This window comes from Salvia splendens, chromosome 1 (assembly GCF_004379255.2).
Source record: "Salvia splendens isolate huo1 chromosome 1, SspV2, whole genome shotgun sequence".
Classification (NCBI taxonomy): domain Eukaryota; kingdom Viridiplantae; phylum Streptophyta; class Magnoliopsida; order Lamiales; family Lamiaceae; genus Salvia; species Salvia splendens.
Genome location: NC_056032.1, coordinates 25465992 through 25480945, shown reverse-complemented (window position 1 = coordinate 25480945; position 14954 = coordinate 25465992). Strand labels below are relative to the sequence as shown.

The window sequence follows — 14954 nt, the reverse complement described above, 5'->3', positions numbered from 1 at the left end:
GCGCGAGCGCCGATGGATCGCACGTCTCGTATGATCGAGTAATTTAAGTTCTTTGATTCGATAGTTCTTGAGTTCATCATGCGTAATAAATTAAATAAAACACCAAGAACATGTTTCGCAATCAAATAATACATGCATACATGAATTTCGCGAAATTTAAATCCAAATAATCAGAGCCAAAACCTGGCTCTGATACTAATTGAAGGGGTTGGCAGCAGAAGCGTGCATGAGATCCGATCACATAAATTTGATCTATTTAGCAGATTATTTAGACAAATTCTATTCGCGTAATTATCACATGTATCATGCTCAAAACTTGAATTAAAACATTCTTTAGCATATAAAATCCCTAAAACATGCTCACTACGGAATTAGCCAATTTACCTCGTTGATTCAATCAAGAATCGATGATGGCTTGCTCCGTCTCCACGTGAAGATCTTCTGTACTCGACCTCTGATCTTCTGACTGGTGTCCCGGACTGTATACTGATATTTGTGTGGGCAAATCTCACCAGAATACTGGGACTCAAATAATGAAGACAGAACTCAGCTCACGGAGGGAGCAATTTTCGAATTCTCTCTCTTTCTCTAGAGGGGGACAAAAATTGTAGCTATATTAATTATATTTTCTGTCTCCTTTATTCTCCTATTTATAAAGTCACATATTTGGCCCAGTCAAGGATCTAAGGAAGAATTTGGACATGGCCTCACCCAATTAGCTTTTAACTAATTAAATTGAACCCACAATTTAATATAAGCTTATATTGGAATATTACAAGCAGCCACTACAGAAGTAATATTGCACTGCCTTTCCAAATCCGAAATTACAAGTATTCCGGGTTTCCTTTTATTTGTTTAATTCATTTCCCGCGCTTAAGATAGAAACATCTATTAATTAATTAATGTCCGCTGTGGACTTAATTAATTAACATATTTTATTCTCCAAGAGTGGACTTAGCAAGAAACTCTTATTTATTATTCATAGAGTAATTAAACTCCAACTAGCTAGGTTCCGAATAATAAAACCTCGTTTCGAGCTCCTCTTGCGGATGTTATCAAACGAGACTCTCCTCGCGCACAATTCAACATAATAGCAATCCTAGCACCGCTAGACAATGATCACCACTACCCAATATACCTGGATCGTTGGGTGACGAAAAACCCGCACCTTTAGTAAGTCAAAGTAGTAGATACTCAATATCGTATGGTCAATGCTAATGTACATTGATTAAGAAATTAATTATCAAGACCTCGTCTTTTAGTAGATAGCGTAAAGACTCGTCTTGCTGTTAGATCCGTTCAGTGCTATACCACACCAACGTCATCATATTTCAATAAGGCTTAGAAATAATTGGACTGACATTGCAACCTTTCACGATAGGTAGTCTAGGTCTATCTGGGTTGTGAAATTCTTATTTTTCTTTGTTCAGAACTGACCGCGTACCTTAAATTGAGCGCAGCCCACAGCCGGTCTACTAGAAAGACTTAGACTTATGTTATATTCGCTTATACATTTAAATATGCAATAAACATCCATTAAATGTAAAACATAACAATATTATAACAAAAATAATCTGTTGCATTCATTGGAAAATAATTATTAGAGTTTTACAGTATTCAATCACTCGAAAGGTGATTTCTAGTATACAAACCCTAACACACAAACCATAAATCGGAAGTGTACCTTGATCCATAACGAATTGAAAGACGAAATTGCTTTGCAGCAGCTATGCATCTTCCAAACGATCAGAGACGTCATTCACATTAGTCTTCCGAGAGAATACAGAGATATTGAAAGTTCTTCTGATGTTTGGGGACCATAACCCTAACTTATATTTATACATAATATAAGTCCCTTTATTTTCTATTTGGTCCCTTATCAAATAGAAAATCTCATATGGTATCTACACTTATTTCCATAACAAATAAATGCACTTTAGCCCAACCTTTAATCTTTAATAGATCACTTTAATCAGACAACTGAAAGATAGCCATACACATTAAATTAGTCACGTGGAAGCCCAAATTTCTAACAATCTCCCACTTGGGCAACACATGACACCAAATAAATGTGTACAAACTGAATGAGCGCTCAAATATGCTATCACATAGTGTATTCCCAAACAATCTTATTATCAACCATATCGGCATAGGACTAAAGAGGCAGTCACCATAATTTTTCATGATTAAACCCATCAGTAATCACATATACAAATATAATCAATAACAGATCAATTATGGAGTCTAGCATGAAAATTTCATGCAAGGTGATCATACATGCCTATTGGAAGGACTTGGAAAGAGATGAAAACGCGATTAGAATGCGGATCAAGTTATATTGAATGATAACCGTACCAGTCGGATCAGTTAGCAATTGTCGTTGCCACTTAATCAATGCAGTCTTGATCTCGCTCTTTCTTCCTTACCAAAGTAATTTGTAAACTCCCAATTTTGCACAACTTTAACAGTAAAGCGGCAAGTTTGGGGTCGATCCCACAGAGAAGTTGGTGTGTTGAGTGTGTGAGTAGCGAACAGGTGGGGGTTGGCTGCTGCCACGCTTTAACTTGGGAGTTTTTAACTACTGTTTTTACTCTATGCATAATTAAACTAGCTAGCTTGATCAACGGAGATTTAACTACTGGGTCAAGTAAATTGCAGGTAACAGCGGAAAAGTAAATGCGAGGATAAAAATGAAATAACTTTGATTAAACTAAACTGAGAGCAATACAACGTGAAATTAAAACTAAGCTAATATTTTGGAAAATAAGAAAGCAAATAAAACCGAGAAGAATCTCGGCGGGTAATTTAGGAATACGCCGACAGAAAACAAGTATTCTGCAGCACTTTTTTAATTCCCCTTTATAACTACGCATTACTTTATCTAAGCTAAGCTATTCTAGAGAACTGGACTAATCTAAACTAGACGGAAAGTAAAGGATCTCCCCTTTCTTGTGATGGCACATCTCAATTTATAAGCTCGATTCGGCCTCCAGCTGGATAACGATCCTGACAGGGAATATTCGCTCATGCTGAGAATGAGCGACTCATTGATTGCTACGTGCCTTTCTTCTAGAAAGGCGACGCTTTTGAGTAACAGATTCATGACTCAGGTTCGTCCTTGCGTCTCATAAGCTAGCACGTGTCCCCTTCTAGAATGTTATCCTTGATAACAGAATGGTGCGCCACATCCAGCTCATTTCCTCACGTGTTCTTTTTCTAGAAGCCAGCAGTCCCCGCCTAACTGCTTGATCACTCCCCTTGATCAACTCCCCCGATTCTTGGCCTTTTATCGCCTTTTGTACTTGCTTGATCAGTTTGGCCTTGCTGCCTTGGTCAAGTGGCATTCCTGCACATCTAACACTTGTTTTGCGCGATAAACCGATCAAGCAGCGTACATTTTACCCTTAAACAGATGCATGAAATGAGCCTTATCACACTGCTCACACTTAAAACATACTTGTACTCAAGTATAAAGAAAAAAAAAGAAGAGAAAAAAGATAAGTCAAATTACAGGCATGGTTTACTTATTTCACAGGTAAAAGAAAAAACGAAAACAAGACTTCAAGATAAAAAAACACGTATTCACATGTATGCATTAGACCGAATAATTTTCCAACAATCATACCTGAGGTCGAGGTCAATCCATTTGCTAGTAGCTTGTGTTCCTTCTCTTTCGCTTTTGCTCAATCAAGGTGTCAGCTTGTCAAGATTGCTCAATTTAAAAACCACTGTTGGATTCACTCAGTCACTCATTTCTCACCAGAGATGTTAGGACTTGTTCACTCGATGTTGCCATAAATTTAATACTTTGAATCGGACTGCACAAGATAGTTCCTTAAGGTCTTTGTTTTGGGTTGTAACGGGGCTCAAGGGTAGTAACGTATTAAGGTAGGGTCCTAGGGGTTCTAAGTTTAAAATAAAATTTGTAAATTAAAAAGAAAAATCACATGAGTCAAAAAGCCAAAGATTTGACTAAACTCGCTGGATCAGATTTGGGATATTTATTTCTTCCTCTGCTTGATGCACCTTCTTGGTCAAATTTCGACCTTTAGCCTAATAACTTCCGGCTTATTTCCTGACTTTTGATTTTCTGGGTCAGGTTACAACTATTTCCTGCCCTCTTTTTCTCAAACCTTTTCTTCATTTCTTTTTATATGATCAACCCGATTGTCTAACTTGATCAACCCGGTTACCCTTCATTTCGACCATTCTATCGCTATCCCCTTTTGTTTCCCTTGACAAAATTCATCTCTTTTACCCTCTTTCCTCATGTGATATGAAACTTTGAATTTGGTTTTAAGGCTTCAAGGAATGGGTAAGAGTGTATGGGCTCAACGTGGTTAACTACGGGGTGCCTTGATTAGTGAGGCGGGTTTGTGGAACGAAGGAAGAAAATGGCTCAAAAGGCTTAAGTCCTAGTGCCTTTAGTCCTTACTACTTGTGCAATTGTCATCTCAATATTAAAAGTCAGCCTCTCGTAAAGTTTCCTTTTGTAAAAATATGATCACTCCTTCAGCAAGTTTTTCTCTAACCATATGATAATCAATCTCAATGTGTTTTGTACGTTCGTGGAAGACTGGATTGGAGCTGATGTAGACGGCAGCTTGATTGTCACAGTAGAGAGGGACCGGTTGTTTCACCTCTAGGCTGAAATCCTTGAGCAAAGCCACTATCCACACAACCTCACAACAAGCAAGAGCCATGGCTCTATACTCTGCCTCTGCCGAGGATCTTGATACGGTATGTTGTTTTTTCAAGCGCCAAGATATAAGAGAAGTGCCTAGGAATAAACAAAAACCAGATATGCTCCTTCTAGTATCCGGGCAAGCGGCCCAATCAGCATCCGAAAATATGCTCACAGAGAGATCAGACTTAGCCGAGTAATAAAGACCATGACCAATGGTTCATTTCAAATATCTGAGGACTCGTTCACCAGCAAGCATATGCCCGGTGTGTGGGTTTGACAGGAATTGGCTAAGCTTGTTAACCGCAAAAGTAATATCTGGACGTGTTATGCACAAATACACAAGACGACCTATCAGCCTTCTATAAGTGGTTGGATCAGCAAGAGGCTCACCATCTTCTTGCTGCAACTACTTGCTTGAGTCCATAGGTGTAGTGGAAGGTTTGCATCCAAGAAGACCAGCATCAGTAACGAGGTCTAGAGCATACTTATGCTGGGAAATGAATATACCACCCTTATTTCTTGCAATCTCAATCCCTAAAAAATATTTGGGATTACCAAGGACCTTGAGCTTGAAATGGTGTGCAAGAAACTCCTTGAAACTGATAATGAGTGAGCTATCACTGCTAGCAATAAGAATGTCATCCACATAAATCACTATTCCAAAGAAACCCCCATCTTTTGATCTTTTGAAAAAGTAGGAATGGTTTGGTGCAGACTGTGATAGACCAAAACCAGATAATACATGAGAAAACTTTAAATACCATTGTCTTGAGGCTTGTTTCAAGCCATAAAGTGATTTCTTCAGGCGGCAAACAAGCCTTCCAGATTCTGGAGCAGGGTGATGAACCTCCAATCCAGGAAGCAATGTCATATAAATTTCCTCATCAAACTCACCATACAAAAAAGCATTGTTAATATCAAGGTGAGCAAGATGCCAACCATTAACAGCAGCCAAGGCCAATAGCATTTTGACTGTGGTGAGTTTGGCAACAGGTGAGAATGTATCATGAAAGTCTACCCCTGCTTGTTGTGTGAACCGTTTAGCAACAAGGCGTGCCTTGTATCTCTCCACCGTTGCATCTGCTTTGAACTTGATCTTGTAGACCCATTTACAGGATATAGGAACCTTGCCTGGGGGTAGAGTAGTGATAAGCCATGTATCAGTTCTCACCAGAGCTTGCAGCTCCTCTTGCATAGCCAACACCTACTCAGGATGTTGTGAGGCTTGTTTATAGGAGGTAGGCTCAGTGAGAATTGAAAGGAGGATGATGAATTTCTGATATGGTTCAGAGAGTTTATCTAAAGAGAAGTATGAAGAGATGGGATATTTGGAAGATGAGACTACTGAATTACAGATGTAGTCTGAAAGATGAGAGAGAGTTTTGATGATTCTACCAGATGTGGATTGAGGAGGCACGGTTTGAGTGGTATTATGCTGCGGTAGAATGGATGGTGGAGAATCAGTATGTGAAGTGTTATTCTGAGGCAGAAAAGATGATGAAAGATCAGTAGGAGAGGAAGCAGTGGGGAATGAAGATGATGACTGTTGTGATAAGGGAAAAACAGTTTCATGAAATACCACATTTCGACTGATGAAAATGTGGTGAGTCTCCAAGTCCATGACTTTGTATTCCTTATATCCAGATGGATAGCCAATGAATATGCACTTGATTGCTCTGGGGGAAAATTTATTTTTTCTTTTGTCCAATGTTGAAGCAAAACAAAGGCACCCAAATACCCTGAGATTAGAGTAGGTTGCAGGTTTGCTGAATAAGATCTCAAAAGGTGTTTTATTTTCTGGGAAAATAGATGAGGGTAGTATATTTATGAGAAAAGATGCTGTGAGCACACACTCTCCCCGGAATCCCAATGAAAGATGAGATTGAAATAATAGGCTCCTTGCAACATTCAAAAGATGTTGGTGTTTTCTCTCAACCCTTGCATTTTGCTGAGGTGTTTCCACACATGAATATTGAGCAATAGTTCCATACTTTGTGAGTAAGGAAGTGAGGTTAAAATCGGGTGCATTATCACTCCTCAGAATCTTGATATTCTTAGAAAATTGGGTGAACACAGTGGAGAAGAACTGTGTCAGAATGGCTGGAACTTCAGATTTTTGGGAGAAAAGAAAAGTCCACACAAATCTAGAGTAATCATCCACTATAGTTAGGAAGTATTTGTGTCCATAATGTGTGGAGGTGGAAAAGGGTCCCCAAACATCACAATGTATCATGTCAAAGACAGCTGATGAGCTATGTGTGGATGTGGGAAAAGGTAGCTTTTTCTGTTTAGCTAGAGGACATATTTGACAAACAGACAATTGTGTATTTGATGGAGATAAAACATCTGATATCAACTTGAGTTTATTCAAAGATGGATGGCCCAAACGTTGGTGCCATATATCAAAGTTTACTACAGCATTTACAGAAGCTGAATGATTGAAAGAAAAACTTTCTGGGTTGCTACTTGGAGTGTGTTTTAGATTGTGATCAACAACAGCAGATGATGTTGGAAGCTCAAAAATGTATAAGTTTCCAACTCGATTACCCCTCCCAATCAGAGTCCCCTGTAAAACTTCCTGAATTTGGAATTGATTGTGAGTAAAGGAAACAATGCAGGCAGAACTTTTGGTGAGAGCACTCACTGATATCAGATTGAAAGAAAATGAAGGAACATATAGAGTAGAAGATAGGGTGATGAGAGGAGTAAATTTGACCGTACCTATGTGTGTAACGGGTGTTGTTTGGCCATTTGGAAGATTCACAGAAGCATTAGAGATTGGAGTTATAGATGAGAAAAGAGATTGATCATAGCATACATGATGAGTTGCACCTGTATCTAAGATCCAAGTAGATGATCTGGCACATGATGATTTTATGGAATTAACATTAGAAGAGAAAGAGATTATACCAGAAAAAGAAGCTTGGGGTTGTGTTGTAGGTTCAGATGTAGAAGCAGTACTTTGAGTGTGCAATTGGTTCTACAAGAGGCTTACAAGTTGTTGATATTGATCCATACTCGACAAGTTCATAGCATTCAGAGGTGTCATCTTCAAATCAGAGTTAGATGAACTATCTTCAACAAAATTCACTGATCTTTGTTGTTGTGGCTTCGAAAAATTAGATCCAGCACCAGCTCCTCCAGAGAAATTATTAGATCCAGGACTAGCATTTCCAGAAAAACCAGATGCAGTTGTAGAGAATGGCTTGTTCTTCCCCCTGCCAAAACCAGGTGGAAAGCCATACAAATAGAAACACCTATCAACACTGTGATTTGTTCTTCCACAGTGAGTGCAAAGGAACTTGCTCAAGCCTCTGCCATAGTTTGAAGTAGCATTCACAAAAGGTTGCTCACTAGGCACTAGAGTTGTAGATTGATTTCCTTCAATGTGTCTCTGTCTTTCCTCTTGAATCGCCAAGGAAAACACCTTTGAAAGTGAAGGCAAAGGAGTCATAGACAAAATGTGAGATCTAATCTGAGAAAATGAAGAATTCAAACCGATTAAGAACTGCATAGTGCAGTCATTTTCCTGGTGTTGGTGCCAACGAGCAGAACTGTGACAAGTGCATCTAGCACAGGTGCACCATGAGATTGGCTGAGAATTTTTTAATTAATCCCAAATAATCCTCAAATTTGTAAAATAGCTATTAACATGTGAATTTCCTTGTGAAAGAGACATGAGCTGTTGCCTCAATTGGTATAATCGAGCTGAATCTCCAATGGAAAACCGCTCCTTAAGCATCATCCATGTACATTATGCTTGAGCATATTTGAGTAGAGACTGAGTTTCGCAACCAAGCAATGACCATGCTATTGCAACGAATCCACGGTTGATAGAGCAAATCTTCTAGGTTAGGCCTAGGAATGGATCCATCAACAAAAACTAGCTTGTTTTTAGCAAGCAATGCAGTTGTGAATGAACGGCTCCATGTAGTGTAATTGGAGCCAATGAGCTGCTGTGGAACTAAGATAACACCAGGATTGTCGCTTGGATGTAAAAAATATGGGCTAGATGTGTCTTCGGGTGGAGGTTGAGCACCACGAACACGAAAATTCATTTTGATCGATCAAAAAGTGAGAATAGGATGATAAAAGATATATGAGAGAGATGTAGCGGAAGTTATAAGCTCTGATACCATAACAAACTTATAAATGCAGCATTGCTGCGTATGAAAACAGAGAGAGAATTTGAGATATTTTCTTATTGATTGAATTGAAAGAATACAACACAAACAATCACCTTATATACTAACACTATGGTGGTGCACGTACAACCGGGAACACAAGATAATAACCCCATACAACTAACTAACTAACTCACTCAACTTCCTAACTAACAAACCAACGGCTAGTTACAGCTGTTCACTGAGCTAAGCTTGAGCTTGTGTATGGAGCTGAGTTTCTTCTTCTCTGATACAGTCGACGATGAGAGCTTCCTCGCAGTGCTAAACAGCGTTGCGAGAGGTAGTCAGAGCTGGTCCCTCGCTCTCGACAACCCATCCATTTCCACGCGTCTCACCGGCCGCCACATCGAGTCCTTCATCCTCCGGAATCTCCACGACTCCAGGTTAGCTCTCCGCTTCTTCAATTTCCTCGGCCTTCACAAGAATTTCCCCCATTCTACGGCGTCGTTTTTCCTCCTCGTTCATTCCTTAGTCCACTAGCTGGCGACCTCGCTTTTGCAGACCCTCCTGCAGAGGGATGACTCTCCGGCTTTCGTGTTTCGCTATTTCTTCGATTCTTATAAAAGATCCGATTTTTTTTCGTCTGCAAAGTTATGTTCAGAGTAGAAGGGTTCTGGATTCGGTTGTTGTTCTCAGATTGATGAAGGAATGCGGTTTGCTTCCGGAGGTGAGGACAATTAGCGCGGTGTTGAATGGATTGATAAGAGTGAGGAGATTTGAGATGGTGCTTGCCTTGTTTGATGAAATGCTTGTGGATTCGGGGGGTTGTTGCTGATGTCTATGCCTATGCTGCTGTGATTAGGAGTTTGTGTGAGTTGAGGGATTATGATAGAGCGAAGGAAATGATCGGTTTGATTGAGGGGAGTGGAGTGAAGTTGAATGTGGTTATTTACAATGTGTTGATTCACGGGCTGTGTAAGGGTGGGAGAGTCTCTGAGGCTGTTGAGATTAAGGATTCGTTGAGGTTTAAAGGCATGAGAGCCGATGTTGTGACGTATTGTATGTTGGTGCTGGGTTTGTGTAGAGTGGATGAGTTTGGGTAGGCAAGAGAGTTGGTGGATGAGATGGTAGAGTGTGGGATTGTTCCGAGTGTGGAAGCTTTGTCTAGTGTGATTTGATTGATAAGGTGGAGAAACTTGGGAAAATGCCTAATTTATATGTTTGCAATGCTATGGTTCACTTATTGTGTAATAACGAAAAGTTAGAGAAAGCAAAGTTGCTTTTTATGAAGATGGAGGAGAAGGGTTTGATCAATTCATTATGTAAAACTGGGAAACTGGATGAAGCTACCAATTTTCTTGGTAAAATGCTCAGTGCAGGGATAAAGCCAACAGTTTACCCTTATAACATGTTAATTAGTGGGCAGTGCAAGTTGGGGTAATTGGAAGCAGCTATAAAACTCTTTCTTGAGATGAATGAAATAGGATTGAGTCACACTGTTCTAACATACATACACTTCTTTGATTCATGTTTACTGTAAGAAAGGAGAATTGGATAAGGCATTCCGTTTATATCATGAGATGACTGGGAAAGACATTTCACCTAATGTGCATACGTTCACTGCACTGATCTATGGTCTTTGTAATGCAAATATGAAGGATGAAGCATATAAAATGTTCAGCAAAATGTCGGAAATGAATGTTGCTCCAAATGAGGTAACATACAATGTTCTGATAGAAGCAAATTGTAAAGTAGGCAACACAGCGAAAGCTTTCAAGCTGTTCGATGAGATGTTGAAGAAGGATCTTACACCAGACTCATTTACGTACAGGCCTCTGATCTACGGGCTTTGTTCCACAGGTAGAGTATCTGAAGCAAAAGAATTTATGGATCGCCTAAATGATTTGAACGAGTTTTGTTATTCTGAACTGATGCATGCATATTGCAAGGAGGGACGACTGGAGGACGCACAACATGCTCATGATGAGATGGAGGAAAGAGGTATTAACATGGATCTTGTATGCTATGCTATAATTATTCATGGGATTCTTGATCAGAAAGACTCGACATTAGTGATTAAAAGTTTGAAGGAAATTCATGACCGTGGACTAAGGCCTGATGATTTTATCTATACTAGTTTCATCGACAAGTATGGAAAGACCGGTGATCTTGCGATGGCTATGGCTCATTGGGATCTTATGATTAGTGTAGGCTTTGGCCCAAATGTTGTGACATACACTGCGATGATTAATAGCCTTTGTAAGGGAGGATTGGTGAGGAAAGCAGAGGTTCTGTTTAAGGAAATGTTGGTTAGCGGTATATTTCCAAATGAGATCACACACGGATGCTTTCTTGATCATCTTACCAGAGAAGGGAATATGGCGGAGGCTAAACGGCTACATAAGGCTATGCTCAAAGGTTTCCATGGTAGCACAGTGAGTTACAATATGCTCATTCGAGGTTTCTGCAAGGAAGCTTCACAGACCCTAACTGAAATGTCGGCTAAAGGTATTTCTCCAGATTGTATTAGCTACTCAACTATCGCACATGAGTATTGTAGGAGAGGTAATTTGCAAGGAGCCTTCAGTTTATGGGAATCGATGTTAAACAATGAGATTGAGCCTGATGCAGTTGCTTATAACTTGCTAATACATTCATGCTGTTGAGTTTCATAATAGTATGGTGAAAAGAGGTCTGAAGCTGACTCGGGCAACATATGCATGTCTCATGCAACAGACGCGCGTTCAAAAATTGCCATTTGAGCCGCAGGCCGGACAATCTGTTGTGGATTGATTGTATGACATTGGTAAATTTAATTGTACAACACAGAACGTCAGAAACAAGGTGAAGTCATGTATTTATTTTTTCTAGGAAAAGGTTACTAGAGGAATCAGAATTTTAAACAAGTCATGTAGAGTGTGTATTCAAAATTTCTTAAAAACCGTGTCAGATCAAAAGGTTGCAATTTTTATGGGACATATGGAGTAATACGTTATCATGAATCCCAGAATTCCCTGGGCATGTTTGATCTTGGATGTATTGGTGGTTAGTTTACAGGTAAAACAAAAATGACTATTTCCTGGCCATCAACATAAATGATAACTTAGCAGAAAAGCATAGTTATTTGCTGGCAGTTGTCTAGTTTGAACTTGTTTCTCAACTTGGCAAATCTCTATTATATTTATGTGCATCATCATGCTAGTTTCTCGGAAACATGTATGTAAACCTACTTTGGAATTTCTTGCTGTCTATCACCTTATTGAAATATTATCTTGGAATTTTCTTTTTGCAAAGGTTAGTCGTTTTGATGTACTCCCTCCGTCCCATTCAAGATCTTCACATTCTTAAGTAGCATAGGATTGTAGGAGTTGTGTGGAATAAGTAAGGAGAAAAAGGTAGTCGAATATTTTAATGAGAGAGGAGAGGAATTTATTTTGAAATATAGAAAGTGGACATCTTGAGTAAGACGAACTAAAAAGGAAAAGTGGACATCTTGAATGGACGAGGGGTACTAAGTTATAAAATGACACCATTAGATGACAAATACCATCCAGAAGAAGGTCAAGGTTTCTTCAACCCAAATTCTGTATCAATCTTGTCCCTATCAGCAAAATAACTCTTTTCATAACTTTTAGGATAGGCTTCTGACGAAGCAGATGGTATTTGCTTTCAACTATACTACTCCCTCCGTCCGCAATTAGGAGTCCCGATCAATTTTGTGCTCTCATTTTATAAAAATGATAATAAGTAGTTAAAGTGAATAAATGGTAAAGTAAGAGAGAGAATAATATTGAGAATTCTCTCTCTTACTTTACCATTTCTTCACTTTAACTACTTATTATCATTTTTATAAAACGAGAGCGCAAAATTGATCGGGACTCCTAATTGCCGACGGAGGGAGTAGTATAGTTGAAAGCAAATAACATTATTCTCTCTCTTACTTTACCATTTCTTCACTTTAACTACTTATTATCATTTTTATAAAATGAGTGTGCAAAATTGACCGACACTCCTAATGGCAGACGGAGGGAGTACTCATTACTGCAGTCGGTTAATAATATTAAGCACATAACTCTGTTTTCTCTTTCTTTGTGGATAGGCTTATGATGAAGTGTGTGTGTAGTATGTGTATGGAAATGTCTGCATTGTGTGTAGTGTGTGTAGTATGTGTGTTGTGTGTATGTAATGTGTAAAGATGCCCAATTTTGTAACTATTTGAAATTCCAATTGTGGAATTATAAAGAATTGGAATCTATACATATATAAAAGTCAAGTCCTGAAAAAATGTTTTATCCCGCCCACTTTCATGAAATATTGTTAAGTGTATTATAAAATTGTGTTAGCATATAATATACATTATACAATATTAACATATGATTGATTGGATATAGAGAATAAATGGATGTCAATTAGTCAAATCTTACTCTTTTTGGCCATTGGGTATTTTTTTAAATCTTTGACTCTATATTCCTCGGGTTTCTTCATGCGTAAATAGTCTCCTCAAGACTTTCGTTTAAGAAAGTTGTCTTGAAGCCTATATGCTAAACGTTTTAATCCATATAATCGCCAAGAAGATACGAATTAATTTGATCATAATGACCAGTGAGAAGATCTCATCATATCGACACATTTTCTCCTAAGCCAATGTATCTTTTAGGTTCTTTTACAATTCTCTTACTATGACATTGAATTGATAGTTAAGAATTATCAGATGGTATAACTTCTTGGATTGTTGGTGATGTGATTCCTCTTAGTTTCTCGAGAGCTATCACGCTTGTGGGTTTATGATTCAAAATAGAGGCTTTGTACAAGAACTTATCATTTATTAGAACACACACCTAGATCAAAATATAATGGTGATTCTTGTGCCAGATCAGGTGCTCCATCATAACTTGAGTTATCTACAATAAAAGACAATTTTTGCTAGGATGAAATGATCATTGTGCTAGTTGAGCTTGAACTTGGTGGTCCGCTTGGTTCGTTTTGAATAAACTTGGCCGAGCTGTGAGATGTTTCTACAACTTATAATGAGGTTTGTATACTACTAGTTGAGCTTTAACTTGGTGATCCTCTTGCTTCTACATGTAATTGTGTAGTTACTCAAATATATGTATAAGATTAAATAACATTAATAAATAGTTTATTTTATAGTAATAAATATATGTGTAAACACATATTATAAAATAAACAAGTCTAAGACTTCTGTATTGTAGGTCGAGTAGTGGAACATGTCATCACAGTAGGAGACTCATTCAGTTCCTTGCAGAAGAAATATATTTTCATAACCAAGATAGACTTTGGCTACCTATAGTGTAAGGTTACAGTTGGAAAATTTTGCTTACCTAAGAAAACATACACTTGTGTGGTGTAACACTGAATAAGATCTAAGGTGGAATATATCTTTATTGGTATATGCTAAAAGATATAATTTCATAATTTTTGTATTGCAATACTTGTATATGACTTATGAAATGTGTCATTTAATCATATGCTACTTTGATCTATCAATATGTGCAGGTTTTCCGTTACCTAGTAAACAAGTACTCCCTCCGTCTATGATTAATTGAACCCTTTTGCTTGGCATGAGTTTTAAGAAATATAGTGGAAGTGAGTTGAAAAAGTTAGTGAAATGTTAGTCCTATTTTTATATATTCGTTTTATTATAAAATATGAGTATGATAAGTTAATGGATTGTGGGGTCTATTACGAAAAGTAGTGTAAAAACTAAGGGTATCAATTAATTGTGTACGGACGAAAAAGAAAATTGATGTCAATTAATCGTGGACGGAGGGAGTAGTAGTAATTGATGACTGGCATATGTCAGATATGTTTGCATTGAATCATGTGCCTGCGAGGTATGATATATCCCGGGAAGTATAGGAAAAAAGAATTTATTGTTTAGTAAAACTGGTAAATTGAAATTTATTCCATGAATAATAAATGAGGTTATAGAAACACTTTCGAAAAGATATTAAATTTAACTCATGGTCTATAACGGACAAAAAATTAATTCAACTCGTATTACTTGTAATTTTGGGATATGAGAAGTCAATATTATTGTCTATAATGCTACAATAATATTCTATTAGATATATACCAAATTATGGGTTCATTACTTTTATAAGCAATTATCCTAACCTTAC

The 14954-nt window shown here is 38.0% G+C and overlaps 1 pseudogene; it reads left to right on the top strand.

Moving 5' to 3' along the window:
* Nucleotides 1–9075: 9075 nt before the first annotated feature.
* On the top strand, nt 9076–11604 carry LOC121759239 (annotated as a pseudogene).
* Nucleotides 11605–14954: the final 3350 nt, after the last annotated feature.